The 21,325-nt window shown below is 37.4% G+C and overlaps 1 protein-coding gene across 4 annotated transcripts in view; it reads left to right on the top strand.

The window, feature by feature from the left end:
* The first annotated feature begins 1,036 nt into the window (after window positions 1-1,036).
* Window positions 1,037-21,325, top strand: part of SIPA1L1 (signal induced proliferation associated 1 like 1) — a 139,104-nt gene continuing 118,815 nt past the window's right edge. For 2 of the 4 annotated variants that reach the window (XM_072428787.1, XM_072428786.1), the window contains exon 1: window positions 1,037-1,210. The gene's annotated coding sequence lies outside the window, so the exon portion shown is untranslated. The remainder of the gene's footprint in view (window positions 1,211-21,325) is intronic. The other 2 variants (XM_072428788.1, XM_072428784.1) reach the window with 1 other exon arrangement.

The raw sequence follows: 21,325 nt of genomic DNA, 5'->3' as shown, positions 1-21,325 counted from the left end.
TTATTAAGGAATCCTAAAATGATTTGCAGGAACAGGTTTGTAAAGCAATTTATTGGAACAACTATCCACCACAAATTCTATATCAGCTTAACAATAATCATAAAATTAGGCATGCTGATGATAGCTGGGTGAGGGCATTTTAGATTGTAAGCTCTTCGGGGCAGGGTCCTCTCCTCTTCTTGTGTCACTTTTTTTATCTGTCATTTGCAACCCCTATTTATTGTACAGCACTGTGTAATATGTTGGCACTATATAAATCTGTTTATTAATAATAATGATATTAATAATAATAATAATAATAATAATAATAGCTGGGTGAGGTGTGACCTGGGGAATCAAAGAAAATGTATACATTGTACAGGAAGATGGGTGACAAGATACAGGTTGACATTCAAAATCCGGCAACCAGCAAACCTGACCGGTGCCCGATTTTGTGCGTTTATATATGCTGTATAGATTTAACAGAAAATGACTACCTGTACAGTCCTATAAATGGATGCCGAAATAGGGCTATACAGCAGCAAATAATTGAGAAGGAACAAGTAGGAAAGCACATGCAAGCAAGATCTAACAACTGATTCTGGAGTACAGCGCCATTAAAACATAAACAGCGCCTCTAGAAAACAGTGTAAATTTAAAAAAGGGGTTCCGAAATCCATGCCGGAAATCTAAAGTACCAGCTTATGCATGGCCGGATTTTTGAACCTGCATATGGGAGAGCTGACAAAGCTGCTCAGTATCATTCACCCAGCCAGACTCCATGAATCTGATTGGTTGCTATGGACCTGTGCAGCTACTTCCCTCACTGCCATACTGAACTAAGGCCTGGTAAGGATTGCCTCCATAATCTATGACACCATTATCTCGTGTTTGGCACGTTCTCGTGTGCCTCTCATTCCTGGACTCTGAGGTGTTACCATGGCAACCATCACCGCCCTCAGTACCACCCGCCGCCATCTTGGCTAATGGCAAATCTCGCGAGAGTCAGCTGCAGGGGCTCAGTTACGAGCGGGTGGGGAGTAACTTTGTTCTCAACTTGTGGGAAAGGAGAAGCGGAGTGCGGCTGGACGGGGGAGAGGCCGCTTCTAAGTCTCGGGGAGCGCCACGGTTCGCAGAGGGGAGGAGGGTGCGGGGATGGATGGCGGTGCCGTGCTGGATTAATGTGTGGACGGTGACTGAGAGCGCAGGAGGAGCCGTGATAGAAAACAAGGTACAGAGACTGTGCGGCATGGGCAGCGTATAATGCATTACATCCTAGACACCACCACCTCATACTACACAGGTACCCATAGCAGACAATGCACAGCCATACAATGCTATGTAATATACCATGCACAGCCATACATTGCCATGTAATATACCATGCACAGCCATACAATGCAATGTAATATACCATGCACAGCCATACAATGCAATGTAATATACCATGCACAGCCATACAATGCAATGTAATATACAATGTGTATTGCCATACAGCTCCCTCCTTCATATCTGAGGGCTCTGCATCACATACCTGCATATTATTCAGTGTCACCCATCATTTATCACATCTCCTATACACCATATCCTAAAACTTTTATCATGATGCAGCAAGCACCTCTGTCTGCTTCTTCATTCACCTCCATGCATCTGACCTCATCATGCACCTTGTCCGACTATTACAATTTATATAGCGCCAACATATTACGTAGCACTGTACATTAAACGGGATCACATGATAAATGCCTGCACATTGCACAGAAGTCTTCATTACCAATGCCATACTAACCACATTGCTTCTCATACCACACATAAATGCCAAGAATCAGAGAGGACTGGTAAGCAAGGATCAAGCAAATCATACTCCACACTATTCTGAGGATAGGTTTGTGTTTATTGGAAAATCATCACCTCTGCTGGAAGTCTATTCCAAGCATCCACTATTCCTTTAGTAAAACAATATTTTCTTATGTTATCTCCTGATGTTTTTGCAGGCTTAGTGTCCAGCTTTAGATTGAACCTTATTTAAAGGTTTCAGGCATCCCCACCCCCTTCTTATCCCTTGAGCCTGTATATTATTATTAAACAGGATTTATAAAGCACCAACATATTACGCAGCGCTGTATGTTAAATAGGGGTTGCAAATGACAGACAAATACAGACAGTAACACAGGAGGAGAGGATCCTGCCCCGAAGAGCTTACAATCTAGGAGGTGGGGGAATTAACACACATATGAAGTGTCTCCAATCTCTGCCAAGGTTTTATATCAGACCTTGCACCATTTTTGTTTTCTGTCCCTGTTAAGCAGCAGCATTCCTAAAACCTAATGCTGGTTTACAGATTTTGCATTGGGTTGGCATAGAAGCTTTATTCACGTTGGCATGGCAAACTTTAATTGTGGATTTGGAGTGCAGGCAGAACCACCTTCATTTCACATTGGGCATTCATAGTCTATGCTTTTATTCTAATCTTGCAGACATACAACACTCTGCGGTTATTAGAGATAGAGCACCCCTGTAAATTTCAGGCTTGGCATATAGCAATCCTTTATTCACTGTGGGTATGACATCAGGCTATAGTACGCAGCACATATGGATGTCCTTGCAGTGAACATGAGATGTACCATCCCCCTAATGCGATCTGATCTGTGTGGTCCCTGAACACTTTTTTTTTTACATTGATAGCATTGTGTTGTGATAATCTAATCTTTCTATAGAGCAATGTGATGTCCCCCCACCTTCCTTTCCTGCACATTCAAGGAAGGTTTTGCTTCATTGCACACAGCACTTGCTTGCATCACCCCTTAATCACATCTCCCACTGGACTCCATTCCTTAATTTTAGTGTTCATGTACTTACTCGCTGCACTGCAACCTACTAATCACACACTGTACTGGCACTGCATTGACAAGTTTGCGGCTCTGTGAACAGGATCTGACTTTCTATTCACACTGCTATGTGAATGTAATGCTATGCACCGGCTTGGATGACTTCATTGTCCTCCAGTGTATTGTTTGGTCAACAGCATTTCATTGTCTGCTGTACTGATTGGGCATGTTACATTCACTTTATAAGACTTGCTCACCAGTCATGGGTTACCACTGTCTTGGCACATAACAATGATGGAACAGGATTTCCCAAACGCAACTATATACTTTTCAACACTTTGACATTGAAGCATCATCCAGCATTACAAAATACTCCTTATGATGCAAGCACAGTGCTGATATGGTGATTGTCTGACGTTTCGTAGAGCATTCCCTCCTGTCTATGATCCTTTGTATTATATCATCCTACAGCTTTTGTTTGTATTGCCCAAAAGACAGCACTGTAATCTAATTCACAGATGTGTTCCAATAAACTGAATTGTCACAGTGCAGAGATTTATTGCATTCTCCTGACTCTGAATACTTTTTTCAGCAGTTTCCTATAAAAGCACATCTCCTCTTTCCATATCCCTGGGCATATATGTATACAATTCAAGTCGTTCTCACATTCTTAGTTCTGTTGAACTTAAATGCCTTAAAAAGAAAAGAAAAAAGCTGCCTCTGGCAAATGTTTAGCTAGCATGTCGGGGTTTCACATCACTGCTGTCAGCGCTGGTCAAGTTTGCAACCTCTTTGGATGAAAGTTACATTTTACAGAAATGGTAACCATGCATGATACTCAGCTTTGTAGCTGCTGACTTTTTGTGCTGTTACTAAGGCAATGTGCAAACATGCAATAATTGTCGTTGGAAAGGATCTTTCACGATCCTTTCCAACGACTGCACGATGCATGAAGGAGTGCTGTACATACAGCGCTGTCCTGCTCTATGGAGAGGAAAGAGGAGAACGACGGAGCGACACCCCCCTCTCTCCTCTTCACTTCCATTACAATAGTTCGTCATCCATCGTCTGTGGATCCGCTAGGACGGTTGTTTGGACGATGGAAGACGAGTGCTGTACACACGCAAGATTGTCGTCTGATATTGGCCCCGAGCCGATTACTGGGCGAGAATTATTGCATGTGTGTACCTAGCTTAAGAATTGTCAAGAAGTTGGGTCATGGGGAATTGCAGCCCCCACCTACAAGTTTAGAGAACCACTTTAAGGGTTGTTCACCTCAATCTATATTCATGACGTGCGGCATTGAATTTTTGAAACATTCCGTCTCCGTGCCAGGCTGCAAGTCAATGCACCTAAATTCAGTGTCCAGGATTGTATTTTCTGGTGTAATAGGATAATATTTATGGAAAATAGACTTTGGAAAATATTCAAATGTACATGCATTTTGTCTGCCATTTAAACCATTTACTACTGTAAGCATGCCTATGAAATGCAAAATAGAAGGGGGGATCTAATCCAAAGGTGGGGTATTCTATTAACATTAGGAAATAGATACCTCAGTCATGAAAGCTTTTCATCATTTTAAGCAAATAATAATGTGTTATTTATTAGTTTGTGTCAATTCAGCCTGATAAGGCTTTAATGTTTGAACAGCCTATGGACATTCAAAACCAAATAATCTCATCGGCAATGTTCAATTGGCAGCCTTATATAGGTTAGGTTGTTCCATAGATTCCTGCATGCATGTTTAGCTGATTTTGGAAAGTATGTCTGTGTAGTAATACCAATTTTGTGTTTAGTTCATTAGTGTTTGATATGATTTTCATCTGATGTTTGACCCTCTTTGGATAGTTGATTGGTACACCTCTTCAGAGTTTTGGGAAAACTAACATCATGGTTTCCAGCAACGGGCTTCACTGCAGTGTTCAATTTAAAAGAAAGCTACTTACTAATTTGGATTTAAAACCTGTCATCCCAAATCTTATTTCAGTACCTAGGTAGCCACTGACCTGGATGTAGTAGAGTAGAATCCTGATACTTGTCCCAGGTCAGTTGCTCTCTCCATAGTAAAGTGGACTTCAGGAAAATGGTCCTAAAGCATTGTACTTTGTGAACAAAGAACAAGAGGGCACTCTTTGCGTCTGGAGGAAAAGAAGTTTAAGCTTTGGATAAGGAAGGGATTCTTCACTGTAAGGTCTGTGAAAATGTGGAATTGGATCCCTTAGGAAGTAGTTTCAGCAACTATCATAGATTGCTTTAAGAAAAAGCTGGATGTTTTTCTAGAAGCACAGAATATAACTGGGTATTAAGGCTTTAAAGTAAAGATAATAGAGACTGTTGATCCAGGGGAATTTTTTTTCCTGTTAAAAGAAAATTGTACCAGGGTTTTTTTTGCCTTCCTCTGGACCAACTATGTTCCTAGGGTTTTATATCTGTGATATGATTATTTCCCTAGTGGTTGAACTTGATGGTCTTATGTCTTTTTTCAACCTAACCTACTATGTAACCATATCACCAATGACAGCACCCTTATCCTATTTTCTAAGGCTACGTACACAATTATCGTTAGGTCGTTAATCTTTTGTTTTCTATCAACGATTGTTCGCAATTTTTTTGAACGATCGTAATGAGCACAATTCTGTACATGCTGTAACGATACGACCGTTCAAATATAATCTACCAATAATGTACACACACTAGATACGATCGTTTGAACGATGCAGGAAGTGACTTGTACCAGAGAAAGTGTACTGCAGAACCATCCTTGATCACTGAACGACTGTACACACAATAGATAGCGAACAATCATCGCCCAATCAGATTTGCTGGGACGGTCGTTTCCTGCGACATTCCTTGTTCATCGGCGTCGTGTGCACTTTTTTTGTTAACGATTTTCGGACTATCGGTCGTTTCCAACAACAATTATTGCAGGTGTGTACGTAGCCCTATTCATGTGTTTACTTAATATTCCTGGAGCTTCTCTGTGAAGTTGTAAACTTCCTACTATCTCCACTAACACTAATAACTGATCACCACTAACAACTGATAAGTATTAGCAGAACTTTCTGTCTGGTGTGTACATGACAATACACAAACCCAATCAGGTGTTCTGCCGTATCTTGGCTTCAGTATTAGGCCCGTGGAAGGCTAATTCAATGTAAATGTTATAATGTGACTGCCCTTAGGTACTGCTGTTTTGTTGTCATGAATATAAATATGAATGTTTGGCTGATGGTTTATGCTTAACCCTGTTCGGAGGAAGTAGTGGATATGAGAGAATCTATCACAGCTTTGCTTATCTTGGAGAGAACCATAGATACACAAACAGATTATGTAAACCTCCAAAAGCCTGTAGATATATTCTCAGTTTGGGTTTAAAGGATCAGATAACTATTATGTATTTGGAACATGTAAAGTTTTGTAATACATAGTATTACAAAAATATGATCAGTTAGTTTATAAATATTTATGCTTCTGTTTTTATTGTTTTTTTTTTTGTTTTCATAAAATTTGTGTGTTTTGTAATGTCTGTAAGTTATGTTCTATTATGACTGCACTGATTAATGTTCTATCTTGCTTGCCTAAAGTGAGCTTATTGCAGTTTTTGTATTCATAAATCTACTGCTGTCTTCCTTGGATGTTGCTTGTGGCTATGTTTAGTAAGTAGGGATGCCATGCTAATGGAATGGAGTGTCATTGAATGCTAATTTTTTTAAAATCTAGAGTTGGTGTCTATTGAAACACATAAATTAAACTATTGAAAACATGTCACTGGATACATTTCTTGTCCAGTTTAAATGTTCTGCAACTGTTGTTATTATTGTTTCTTTTAGTGAATAATGAGGTCCTTTTGTTCGTCATCCCCTTTTGCCAATTTGGTTAATTCTGTAGGGCTGTATGCACACGTGCAATAATTTTCATTTGATCTTTTATGATCCTTTCCAATGACATACGACGAGCGCTGTACATACAGCATCATTCTGCTTTATGGAGGGGGAGAATGATGAAGCGCACGCTGTGATTTCTCCCCCTTCACTTTCAATACGATCGTGTGATGTCCGTGGATTTGGATGATGAGTCCTGTATATGCAAGATTCTCGTTCATCAGCCCGAGTGGGATATCGGATGAGAACTATTGCACATGTGTATCTAGCCTAAGTTTAGGGCCAAATTACAAATCTACATTCGCTTGGTCATGTGTGTGAATTATTTAATGGTTTTATTGGGGTGCTTCTAATTCTAAAGGGTCTATGCAGTATACACACCTGACCCCCAAAACACTACAATGCTTACATCTGATACCATGTGCTGTGGTGCATTGGAGGAGAGAAAGGTTATTACGTTTTCAGTTCTGGGGATGTTTTTGTAGACCTATTAGTAATAAATGTGCAGAGTTACAACAATGCATGTTAACACATAAAAAATGCATCAACTTGCATGCATGGGTGTAAATAGCTTCTGAAGTATATTGAATGTTGATTCGAATTCTTCATTTTTTCTTCTACACATTTTTATTATAGCAGTGCAAAATTGTGCAAAGTGCAGTGGTCTAGATTCAGTGATCGATAAATTCCCATGGTTTGATACATTCTTTATGTATCAAATGTTTTTTTAATCTATTGATGGTATGTATACTTTGCAGAATAGCTTGTTCTTGCAGCTTATAAAACAATAAGATGTGAGATTGTTGCATCACGTCATGACTAGGACCCAGCATTTGCTGTTGCCAGCAGTTTAACCAGTGTTTATAGCCGTGCTGTGACATGCTAGCACAAGAGCTGGTGTTTATGAATACTGCGCTGTCTGTCTACAGTCAAAGCCTCTATGATATTTGGTGCATTTACAGGAAAACAACATCAGTCTTTACTTACTAATTTATGAATATCCAGTTGGTTCTGTTGCTAAAAAGCTTTGTGGATATAGGTAGGAGAGCGATTGTGTTTATTTTCTTTTGGTGACCTCTGATGTTGCTTGTGTTCTGGTATGGCTCAATGCTTAGAGATAGTCTTTTGTGCTAATTTCCACAAGCTCTTATTCTTTTGGGGTATGTTCTTTGCTTGTCATATCATGTAGCATAAATCATTCATCCAGTGCTTGTTTTGTATGCTGATTTTCTGATTTTTTTCTTCTTTTAATTGTCTGTTTCTTTTTTGTGCCATACTGACTCTTGGGCATTATAATAATGCTTATTTCATTCCTCTGATGTTTCAATAGCTCTAGTATTTAAAGCAGAACTCCAGTCTGCCACAATATATATTTTTATAGTTTACCTTTGCTTTCTGTGCAGTTTTTGTTAAATGGAAAGAAAAAAGTCACCTGATCATTCATGATTTTTTCATCTTGTTCTGCACAGGGCTGTAGGAAGTGTCAGGTGGAGCCAGCATAACTAAAGTAACACCCACTCACCACTGATTGACGAATAGCAGACATCATGCTGATATCAAACATTACAGTGCTTTACCTAAATTTAAACCATAGAAGACCGTAAACCAGATGCTTTGTGTTACGTGTCTGTGCAGCATGACCTGGACTGCAAACACAGCAATGTTAGATCACCTTTCATACTCCTTACTCATACTTGCAGTTTCTGTGCTAGCTCAATTAGATTCCCTGTAGAAGTAGTTGATTACCTTAAGGTTGGGTTCATACCTTACATTGCAGTAAAATGTACATTTTGCTTTGTGTTAGCCCAGTACCGGATCTGCATGCATTTCTTCTAAATGGAACCCCAATGCCCTTCCTTGTCATCACATCTTGATGCATGCTACAGTGCTTGCATAGGACCAACGCATGTTGTGCTGCGTTAGGGGGAAAATGTTCAGTTTTAAAAATACCACAGTGCTTCAATCAGAAAAAAAAAAAAAAAAGTTCACCAAAAATGTTGGTCTTTTTGGTACAGTCGTTCCCATCTAGGGTTGCTCCAGAAGGGGTTCCTTAAGCTGCGGCTAATTGATCTCATATAGGATGGTGGGTGAAATACCTGTTTTTGGAGGGTTTTTTTGGTGAAGTTATGAAGCAATAGAATCATTTTTACCAAAAACAGCCCCCCCCGAAAAAAAAACATTTTTTTTGAAATGTAAACAATTGAGAGGAGAACCAGCCTAGCAGCATTTGCAAAAAGAAATTGTTAACAACAACAAAGTCTCCCCATATTTTTACCTGCTAAGCATCCAGTGCTGGCAACGTTCTTCTTTTTTAAAACCCTGTGCAGTAATTTACTTTCTTTGGGATTGGTTAACTTTTAGTTCAGATCACACATCATCCGCTTTAGAAACTAAATAAATCAATACTAGCTGTGTTGTGCATGGTTCCCAGACTAAAGGCAGTCCCAATTTGATGCTAAAAAAAAGTGTTGTCTGCTATGTGAATACTATTAGGAAAGTGAATGTGATCAAATTACAGGCCCTTTTGACAACAAAACAGCATTTTCAATGCAGGTGGGAACATACCTCTAGGCGTAATGAGTTGCTGGTTGTAAGGTATTTAAAAGTGGCACGTTTTTAACAATTCCTGAATTTTAAAATTTGATAAATTGAAGATGTAATTTTCGGTAAAGGTTTTACTTTAATTTACATTACATTTATCTTGATGAAGCTGTGAATGTGATAATTGCCAACATTCACTGCAGGGTAATTAGTCACAATTTAAAACAAATGCATCAGGAGGAAAAATCTGCAGTGAATGTGAATGTCACATAAAATAAATAAATATACCTACCCCCTTGTGTTGCAAAAAAATCTGAAAACAAAGATTTACCCTTTTGGTTAAACATAATTGGAACTTCTGCAGAACAAAAAAAAAAGAAAAATAATTTGTAGATTCCTTTGTTTTGTATGTTGCAAGGAATCCAGTTACAGTGGAGAAGACCTGGGGTCAACACTTAACCTTTCTGTTTCTAGCAGGTGGGTCAGGAATCTGTCAACTGATAGTTGTACTTTGAGAGGTTTTTGGGACAGATTATCAAACTAAGGAATCCAACACCAATTAGGAAAATATAGGAGCTAACTGTGCATAATATAGTGTATGTAAAGGCAAAAACTTTTTTGTAGTTATGGCTGAAAGGGGGGGCGGCAGTTGACCCCTGCAATTATTTTTTGCTGTTTAGTTTGTGTGCCCAGTGGGTGAGATGTTTTCTCGCATTGTGCACTAGTGATCATTACCCCAAGAGAGAAAAAAGGTGAGGTGAAATATTCATCAGTTTAAGGACAGTTTTCTGAGTGGAATTCTCTACTTTGGGAAATTACTCTTTCCTCTGTCATAGTGTTTCTATGACATACAATTAAGGTAAATCTCAGTTTACAGAAATCTTAACCTTTTCCTACTCTACCAAACAAATGGTAAAACAAAAAAGTAAACAATTGTGTTTGGTTTGTTCAGATTCTTATATGAAGGTGGGAGTGCTCAGATTATCAGAAAGCAGCACAGTCTGTCACTGTAGCTGGGTTTTGTGCTCAGAAATCTAAAATGGATTGTAGATGCATCTGTATTGTGCATGGCATTTCCTTAGTGTCATGGCTTAGACATCTAATCTCTAAATCCTGACAAATACACACTTGTGGCCTATCATGGTAAAGATGTTGCTGCCAGACTGTTAGAATGAATTATTAGACCATCTGGTGAATGTCTTAGGTATTGAATCAGTAGACATATTTGCCATTAGTACTCAAAATTTTTTAATAGTTTGATTACACAGGTCAACAAAAAATTTGTTTCAAATGTCATCAGAAACCACAGAAAACTTTTCAAGCAGATTTTAGATCTGTTTTCAGATTCTCGCATTCTGTTTTTCCCTAACATGTGCAGTTCCTGAGTTATGAGTACTGTTATAGTTAACATTGTAGGTGCATGTATTTTGTACTAAAACCTAAGCACCATTGAAGTGAATGTTGTGTGAAGTAAAATAAGGCACACTGTGGTATAGATCTACTGAACAGTGTCAGTCAGGTACCATTGTTTCTTCAGAAGCTCCGTCGCTCTCCCCTTCCCCTCTCCATAGAGCATGAACGGTGCTGTATGTACAGCATCGTTCATGCATCTTGCAGCCCCTTGTCGTTGGAAAGGATCGTGAAAGATCCTTTCCAACGACAAAAATTGCAAGTGTGTACGCAGCTTTAGAGTGTGTTTATATCATGACAGTAGCACAGTGAGCCATCACTAGTGAAGAACGTTGTCAAGTTATCATATTGTTTTCTGTAACGAGTTAGTTACACCCTTTGCAAGCAAGTGCTTCTGTTTAAGCCTTGAAGCAAGAAGTTCTGCTGATGAAGATGATTCGAGGTTGAAACTGGCTGGCTGCAACTCCCGCGCATTACTCATCACCTTCTACAGAAGCAAGTCCATCATGTGGCGGTACCGGAACTGGCAATGAATCTTCATGGGAAACAGGCCTAATTGCAGAATCTGGGATATACAATTTTGTGCTTAGTTTTACCTGAGAATCTACTTTTGTTGAGGCGGTAAAAATAGCAGTCGATTAGATGGTCTCATGGTTCTCAGGATGCCATCTTTGGCTATCCTGGTTGGCTAGGCCAGGATAATGCAGGCGTTTATTCAGTCCCAGCAAGTGCTAGGAAAACTGTGATTGCCGGGCATCCTGGCAACCAACGAATGCCCAGCTTGGCGTTTTTTTACAATTCCAGTACGGATCAGGCAGGTAGGAATGCTTATTGCAGAAGGGACATCACCTGTCCTTTTCTGCATTAATGCTTTGCCTGTTCCAATATTTTTAAAAGTGGAACGTAAGTTCTGCTTTTCTGTAAATTGGCTACATTTTTATTCTCACCAAAGATCCAATTAAATAACAGGTAAAATGTGTGATTCTAAGTAAGCCTTTTTCAACAACTGCAGGCAATTTATTGCATATTGAGTGACGGACTCCCATACTGCAGTGACTTATGCCTATTACAATGTGTGAATTAAGCAATTTAGCTCAGTGGACACTTTGTGCTTGCTTTTGTTGGGTATGTGAGTAAGTCCCTAGACCTATGCCTTCTACAATTTTGCCTGTTGGTGGTAACTGACCAGTGACAGGATCACTGGAGGAGCGCTTATCGACTCCTACCGCGTTTCCCCCTTATATTCGGGGAAACAGGGTATATTCTTGGCCCCTTGCTGACTGCAGTAATAGTGCAACATCTCAGTAGTTTATCTGCAAGGGAGCTAAATACTTGTACTAAGAGTATGGGGAAATCGTGCTTCTGAACAATAGAATTAGTTAGGTCAGGATGTACAGTTAAAATGTAACGACTGACTTTTAACTGTGACAAAATTGCTGTAAGGAGCTACAAGCTTCAAGGTCTGCAATGCAGAGTTATGCTTTGTAAGTCCTGCTACTTATAATTCTGCAACCGAACCACAAAAAAAGTTCCATGCTGTCAGTCAGGGAAAGGATTCTTTTGTTATTCTAGGCTACAAGCCAGTGTGGCAAGTGCATTGCATCTAAACTGATTCTGTGGCCTGCAGCTATGTAGTGTTTTTATCTTGTATACATAACCTCAGGGTTGAAACATTCTGGTAACGCTAAACATGTAATTATAGTAAAATTGCAAAAAGTTATTTTAAACGTACACGCTATGTGCAAGTTCCACAGGCAGTCGAGGCTGCAAAGTTATTTTAATTTTGCCTGTGCACCAATATGGGCATATTTGGTCTTGTAATGACATTATATGACAGATATGGCAATTTATGATGGATGTATAATCACATACAGTTGCTGATGGGAAGTTTACCCCAGCCTTCAAAGATATCCGAATTGATATTTGTTGTTGATGTATGATGTTGTTGATATATGGAGTCATTTACTTAAAGACATTCTCTGCTGATAAAAAATATTTAAGATAATGAGGTCAGGCCTTTTTCATTGAAACGTTTTTTTTTCTCCAGTTCTGTAAAATCATTATTTATGGAAAGATCTTATTTTACCTTATAAGTGTCCTGTATAGAAGAATTGCAGGTAGAAGAAGAAAGGAGTATGCTAGACTCTTTTTCGGAAACAATGTTTTGTAGACCATGCATTAACAGGCAGTCCCATGATTGTATTTACTTTTGGTTAAGGGAGGCCTTGTGGAACAGATCATTGTTGTGTTTCCTGCATTAATTACACACACTGTTTGAAGTAGCGTGAGATTTCTAACACTTCCTTAACATTTGGTAGTTGACAGCCACAGTTGTATATCATTTGTAAAGAAAGTTAAGGATTAAAAACAAGGGTATCAAAGTGGGAACATTTCTTCTTAGAATGTTGTCTTCTAGACAGGTGTCCCTATTTGAAGATTTACAGTTACCTCTTGTTCTGGAGACAACTCCAGATGTTTTAAAATACCATCACTTTCTATTTCAGTAACTTGATAACTAGGATCAAATGTTTTACCATACACAGAAACTTTACAAATGATTTATTTGTCAATGATTTAGCCCTATGGACTTAACCAACCCTAGTGGGTTGGAACAGTTATTAAAGGCCAAATCCAACCAAATCTGATAATTCAGATAAGCATAAGGATTTTTTTAATCATTTCAAAAATTAGTCTAAATTGAAATGTAAATCCAAAAAAATGTACATTGTACATCATCTTCCTTCATGGGATCTTCTGTAGCCTTGACTCATTTTTGTTAATTCTTTGTTTGGACATGCAGTGTTCCTAGTAAATTGATTGTATGTAAGTCGCTTTATAATATAGTTGTTATTGTATTATTGTTATTCGTATTATAATTGCCATTTAATAGGTCTTAAGTCAATATCTGTAGAAATTTGTTATGATTGACACCCAGAATCTTTCCAAATGAATAATAAATATTATTTAAGATGTTGATTAGTTTGGTTAATGGCATACGGTTTTAGGTTTACTATTTCCAGTGGTAATGTTTTGTTGAGACGCATGAATAGTGCTTTTACAAGCAATACAAATGTATATGTGTAAAAAAAAGAAAGTGTGTGTGTGTGTAAAATGGTAGCCTAATACCTTGATATTTTTGGACTTTGAGGGTTTCCAGTTTCATAATGTATTGGACCAGCCTTCTAAAATAATGCTTTACAAAAATGATACATGTGCATCAATCAGCAGGAGACCATTTTTTATGTTCACATGGTTGATTGTGGTATGTTAGTTTGCGGTCTTTTTTAAGGTTTCATACAGGTAATTACCTAAGTGTTTCAATTATGTTTCTTGATCATTTGACAGATTAAAACTTCTAATCATCTACAGGATTTATCCAGTTTGCTTTTAGTCATTTTAAAGGGTGGGGAGTGAGGAGGATTTCTCAAAAATCTTTGCAACTTACACAACACTTGCTTTTATTTTGTTTTCGCTTTTTAGAATCCACATTGACATTTGTATAGTGATTTGTACTCTGCTTTGTTGGAATGTGTTTAATTGGAATATTTGTCTTGATTTGTGAGCTGGTTAGTGGTGTTCACAACAGTTTGTGTAGCTTATCGCAATCTGCAGGATTTCAGTTATGATGCCAACAATGAAGGGAAGTTGGTGTGCTTTAATGACAGTATTTTCCCTGCTACTTTATATGTGCTTATATTTTCTTGTTCATGTGTTATTTGTAAGTTACTAAGGCCAAGGATATTTAATGTATGTGTTGTGCTAGGCCCAAAATACCTGTGCACCTGGAACTGCTGATGTATGCAGATAGATATTACAGAGTTTTGTAATATTTGGCTGTATTTTTGCTCTAAACCCAAATATTTTGGTCTAAGGTTCACTGCCTATGTGCAACTTTAGCCTACCCAGTTGTTATATATTGCATATATTAACGATAGAATGAGTATATAATTTCTACACACACACTTCACTCATGCATGCCGATTGAATTAAGCTTAAATCCAACATTCTCCAAAATATATTAAAAGTTGCCAATGTAAATGTATGTGCCCAATAAATTGTTTTAAATACATTAAAAAAATCTTCAGTGGGAATGTATGTGCCCAATGCATAGACCGTTTTCCAGAGTCAGAGGCACAGAACACTTTGTACTCTAGTTTCTTCGTCGTGTTTCCAAGGTGATGTGATTCATAGCATGGTTTTAAATGCCTCTTTAAATAGAAAAATTAAATACCAGTGAGCAAAATACGCTGAAAAACATTGCAAGTCAATTACTTTTACTGGGCACAAGTCTATCCGTCTCTTCGATGGCACTTGCTCAGGGCTATTGATTCAGCATTTTTGTGTTTCTTGTGTTTAGAGTAGTGTGCAGTGTAGTTTTTTTTTTTTTTTTTTTTTTTTTTTTTTTAAATCCGTACTGAAAAAAAGGCAAAGAACTGAAATATGCAAACTGCTGCTAATTTATACATCATTCTAATTTAAACTCCAAAAAGACAACATTGGAAATGCAAACTTTAAGACGCATTTAAGTTGAGTATCTTAATGCAGTCCTTCATAATATTTATCTAGAAATACTTTAAAAATAGAAGCGCATTGTCACATCCAGGCTTCTGATTTCTTGACAGATACTTTATTTCTGGTGGCCTTGGAGCATCCTTGTGGATCCCTAGGGCAACCTCAGTGGCCATGAAGTTATTTTAAATTACTTTGTTACAAATTTACAATATAGAAGGCACAGTTGACTGTTAATACTGCCTTTTCCTGTTCCCTATCTGAATCTAAGCATAAAGTTGTACAATAAACTTTTACTTTGCCTAGCATGGGTAAAGAAGGTTGTCACCTTAAAAGTTTTTTTTTTTCTCGCCTTTCACCAACTAATTTCAGAGAGATCAGTGCAGAGAATAACAGAAACTTTGCACTGTACTATGTGTTGCTGATATTGTTGCCACATTTAGTCGCAGCTGCTTAGTGTTTGCAATCCTATATATCAACCTAATTTATACTTTAAAAATGGCAGTGTCAAAATGTATTGTAAAATGTGTTATATCCTTCATTGCTTCATTGTGTGTGTGTGTATGTAATGTGTGTGTGTGTATGTATGTATGTGTGTATATATATATATATATATATATATATATCTTTTTCAATCATTTTCATTGTAAAGTAATAATGTGAGACATAAATACATAAGGTACCTCTCATGAAGATTGTATTTCAGAGCATGGGAAATAAACACATCCCAGATATAAAACCCTATGAACATAGTTTATCTAGTTCATATATATCATGGAATATATAGGGACAGGCCATTTTTCTTCCTGGGAATTTTACATTCTGTGATTATCTGAGTGATTTGCCGAAACACATAATTTTGTATTTGACCTCTTTTACTTAACCGGACTGCCCACCATTGACTCACTATGGTTTCTATTCATCCTTCAGTAAAAAATCTAAATTAAACCTTGCATTGTGCAGGCTCTGTTTCTCACTGTGAGGAAAATAAGCTCCTACATGAGTCATACCAATTGTTTGAATTTATGAGATAATGCCTAATCCCTGCAATAAAGGGTTACATCTCCTTTTACCCTTCTCTCCTGGCCAGGCAGCATTCCAAAACATAGTCCCCTGGATGGGATCACACCTTTAATCTACAGTGCAAATACAGTCCATTCCAGCAGTGGAACTTTCTCATCTTAACATGTCAGTCAACGGCAGCCTGTAATTGTTTTTCTTTGGTATTACCATCTAAATTAAACAATCTGTCATTACCTGTAATATCTTCTTTAAGTGCTCTTGTTTATGAGAATCATGTTAGTTGCCCTGTGTGAATCCAGCAGTTTCTACACAGGAAGACTACTGTTAATAATTATTAATAATTAACAGGATTTATATAGCTCCAACATATTACGCAGCGCTGTACATTAAATAGGGGATGCAAATGACAGACCAGTATAGACAATGACTTCTGGACTGGTGAAATTGCCATTAGTTCTTAAGTTCTTTTACATTTTCCACTAAATGTGTAAAAATACAATTTTAGTTCCTAGAATAGTCAATATGTCCAGGCATATTGCCGAAGGCATTAAATTGCAGTATGCTTGTTACGGCTAAGAGCACAATAGGCTTATTTGTTAACAGACATGACAATACACTCTATATATGTTCCGGCTTCAAAAACTCCAGTGTTTTGAATGTTTTTACAAAGTTATATTAAGCTACTTCTATGTCTATATTAAGCTATTCTTGAATGTCCCAAAAAAGTATTTTGGTGCTTTCATTTAGGTATAGCTTTTGTAGATTTGGATAGAGTGGTAAGAAGTTAGAACAATTTTCAGGTTTTTATTGTTGTCTTTATCTCTAATTCACACACAAATGCACTCTTAAGGGATCTATTTATAAAAAAGGTTTTATTTTGTGTCAAGCTGTATTTGTATAAATATTGAAAATTATTTTATGAGATCATGGAGGATGAGGATAAAATAATGTAGTATGCTAAAAGAAATTTTGCAATGCACTTTTCTGTTATATACTATCATTTCCTATTTCCAGATTGTAATCCATTTTCTATGCACATCCCAGCAAAGCTCATCTAAATCTGCCAAAGAACATAATAATGTGAGCTATGAAACATAATTAAATGATATTGCTGGAACATGTGTCCCGAGTTTATAACAGCTTATGTTTTACCATTTAGGTTACCACAGTCAATGCATAGGTTGGTTTTGAAGAGTACTGATGTAATATGGTTCACATGTATTTACATGTACAGTGTTTTTAGGATGGCAAATAAATGGCAAAATGTACAAAAGTGTAGCAAGTCATACTAGTGTGTTGTGTATATAAAGGTCCAAGGCTTCGCAAATAGTAATGTAAACTTTATTTTTATGACAGAAATGTCAGAATATAATTTTTTTTAATAGGTGTCTCTTAGTCTATCATAGAATACCCTAAAAACAAAAAACTGCCAGGTAAAATTACATTTTATTCTAAAATTGTAATGAAATGGCAATCTAAAGGAAAGGTTGGCACCCTTCATTGAAATTGAGTTTGTTATGGAGGCTTTGCATCACAAGTGGGCATTCTTTGGGGCAGTCTATTTTGATATTTGGTATATTTTGCAAAAGTATTCCAAAGAGCTAGCCCATTTCTTGCATCAGGACTGAGGCATATGAAGAGGAGTACCGTGACCGAGTTGTGTGATGTTAGAAAGCTATGTACATCACCCTGCTTGCCCTGCATTGCATAGAGAAACATACAAAACGCAGTTTTAGTACAAATTTTGTTAGCATGTTAAAAGGGAGTAGATGGACAGGAAAAGCCCTCTACTTAAGCAGTGTACTTATTCCCTTAATGGGATGCCTATAAGGAACCTAAAAGGAGGTAAATTCTGTGAGCTCTACGTGAGGCTCAGTAGAAACATCTATTATAATTGTTCTGCAGGGTCCAGCCTTATTTAACCATTTTAGGCCATCAGTGTACTTGATTGCTAATTAAATATTGTGAATGAAATAAGTGAAGCTTCTTTTTACGGGATTGATAAGGTCATGTGATCTAAAGTTGGATAATACAGTTAGTAAAAGTTTGTGTACAGATGACAAATCTAAGTGCTTGCTGAACATGTTTAATATATTGCCAAATATTTGCATGAATAAGGAAGCATTAAGTTTAATTTTGCTTTATTGTTTTTATTTTAACACTTGGGCTTTTAATATGTTTAGAAGGATTTTTCACAGACCATGTGAATCCGCACAGCGGAACTTTTAGAGCACAGAAATGGGCAGCTGCTGAGCTCTCCATTTGGGATACTCTCTGCAGGTGGCTGATGAAAACAAGCCCCAATGAATCGTGCTGATTGAGGACAGATTGTTCACTGACTTGGCCGTAGTGAATGTGTCTTTGTTTTGCAAAGCATAACTAAAACTCTTTGGCCGGAATGAACTGTCTTTTTATCCCTGTGGACAAGTTAATAACAGGACAGAGTTTAACACATTACCATTTTGGCATTTCATTTTTTAACTATATTTTTGGTGTAAACCAAAAGAACGACTACAATCATTTTATTGTGTTGATATTGGCTTTTTTGTTCCAAAGCTCTGCCCAATCAGAAACTTCTGATTTAGTTGCATCTGCACCAAATTTTAAAGTATGTGGCTGGTCAGATTGGTCCTGCAGTGCTATCACTTGTGATGTTCAGAAGGTATTGGAGAAACAGGACATTGCTTTTAGGACAACTTCATTTTGTGCAACCTACATCGTATAAAGCCTTCCTTCCTAGTCCAGTGATCCTTCTTCTGACAATACGACAGCCAACTACTTTTTACACTACAATCGTATACCCTGGCCCTACTCATTCCTATTGGCAAGCTGAAGTATTGATAGCCTCCGGTGTTCCCTATAGTATGGCTTACATGCAGGAATAAATAAGGCTTAAGGATGCATCTGAAGTATGAAGAGGAACTGTCTGGAACCTTGATGAAGGAAAGATTGGTAAATCTTCAAAAAAGGTAACAATTATTCCAGGCACACTGCACTTGTGAGTGTATGGGATTTAATAAAGTTGTACTTCACCAAAGATTTTTTTCTTTATAATAAAAAAAAAAAAAAAAAAAAAAAAAAAGCTGTGTGTAAGTTTACATAGCAGTTGGACATCCAATGGATTATTAGATGTCTGTAGATGCCATGACATATGTTATGTTCCTGTCAGCCTTAAAATCCAACTACAACCACAGTTTTTCTTCACATTTGCTTAGGGTTATGCAAGGATAGCGTATCCATCGGGTTTTTTCCCCTATACAGGTAGTCCCTGGGTTAAAACTGTAGGTTTGTTCGTAAGTTGAATTTGTATGTAAGTTGGAACAGATACTTTATTTTAATAAATGCAATTAGGACACGTTTGTCTCAACATATTATTAGGCAGCGTGGTGTCAGGTAATGTATAAAATCCGCAATGTGACTTAATCACAAACAAAGCAAAAAAACTTTATGGAGCCTAGACATTCATTAACTTCTGAAGCAAGCCATGGTTTGATATGCAAAACGAAAGAGCTGCAGAGTTTGTCTTGGATATTAAAGAGTTATAAAATGTTACAAATCAGCTCAGCTCATCAGGTCACCCACAACCTTACCTGTGTTTAGCAAAATATTTTTTCTGCAATTCATGCAAACTGCCCACCCCCCATCAATCCTCTGTCCTGCACAGGAATGAGTCGGGAAGCCCCGTTTGTATCTAAGAGTCGTCTGTATGTCAGATGTCCTTAACTTGGGGACTACCTGTAGTTGGGTACTTAATTAGAAAGAATTCCTCTCACATCTTGTCGGGTTAGAATATCTATAATGAAGATCACAGACTAAAACAAAACACTAAGTAAATTGAAAATAGATTAAAGTATCGGTTTAGTTAGATGTTATTATACAGCTTGTCACACAACCCTGTCCTATACCACATTACTATAACACACAAAACTGTACTGTATATGTGAGTTGCAATTCATTTGTAAATGGACAGCAAAACAGGTGCTGTGCATCCCATTTTTCCAGTGCTAAGGCTCTCTGTATTGCTGTGCACTGGGTTTAGAAAAATTGGGTAGAACCTTGTGGATTGTGCTTTAGGTGCATTCATAGCCCAACACAACAAGCAAGAATCATTACACAAAAATGCTCTGCATTGTGGCATGAATGGACGCTTACTTACTAATTTCTTGTTTTAATGATGCAGAACCAAAAACATTAAGGGGTTTATTTATAAAGCAGTGATTCTGCTACTTAAACACATGGACCTAGAAAAATGTTTGTGATTGACAGATTCACTGCTTTATAAATAGATCCCTAAGTGAATTTTTTATCACAAGATGAAGGACATCAATTTAAATCTGACAGAGATTCTGACTCTGCCTCAATAATCCAAGACAAATGAAAGGTTTTAGCTACAGTTCAGTTCTATCTATCTATCTATCTATTCTATAGCTAGCTAGCTATCTATCTATCTAATCTCCAGCAAAGGTAATATATAGAGTATTAGGCATTTTGTTTAGAACATTCATCATGAAATTACTACTGTATACAATTACTTTATAATATTGTATCAGTACTCTTAGGTTATCTTAGAGCTAACATAAAAATACTTATTATATTACTAAGAAAAAAGTGGATATTGGTACATTCATGAAGGATAGTTGAAGGTGTCCAACAGCAAGTTGCTTTTGTTCTTGCAACTTAGCACACCATGCAAATAAACACACATATCCAGTTTTATAAGGAAGGGTCGTGACGTATGTCAGTGATTTATTCTGGTCTGTGCCTTCCTGTCCAAGAGACACATTCTTCTCCGATTAAACAGGTGTCACAGGGAAAAACAAATCCTTTTGTGGGTCAAAGAAAGAAACGAAAACCTGCATACCATCTGAACCGTTTACTACTCTATCCAAAAGGAAATAAAAAGCTTGATCTGAAGTACAGTTTTACATTTTTTTTTGTATACCAAGGAAAGCATTTGCTGTAATAAGACCTCAAGTGTTCCGTCCAGTACATGGAAAGATCTGAAAATTTCCTGGATTTAACTGGTTGTTACCTGAAACTAGGCCTGCGGGCTCTGTAACATTTATGAATATCCATTCTGGTTTTGTTTTTTTCAGCACTCAGAAGCTTATGTTTAAGCCAAGCCCTGGGGCTGGTGCAGAGATGTTGTCT

Source organism: Pyxicephalus adspersus, chromosome 12 (genome assembly GCF_032062135.1).
Source record: "Pyxicephalus adspersus chromosome 12, UCB_Pads_2.0, whole genome shotgun sequence".
Lineage (NCBI taxonomy): Eukaryota > Metazoa > Chordata > Amphibia > Anura > Pyxicephalidae > Pyxicephalus > Pyxicephalus adspersus.
This window is presented reverse-complemented; position numbering and strand designations above follow the sequence as displayed.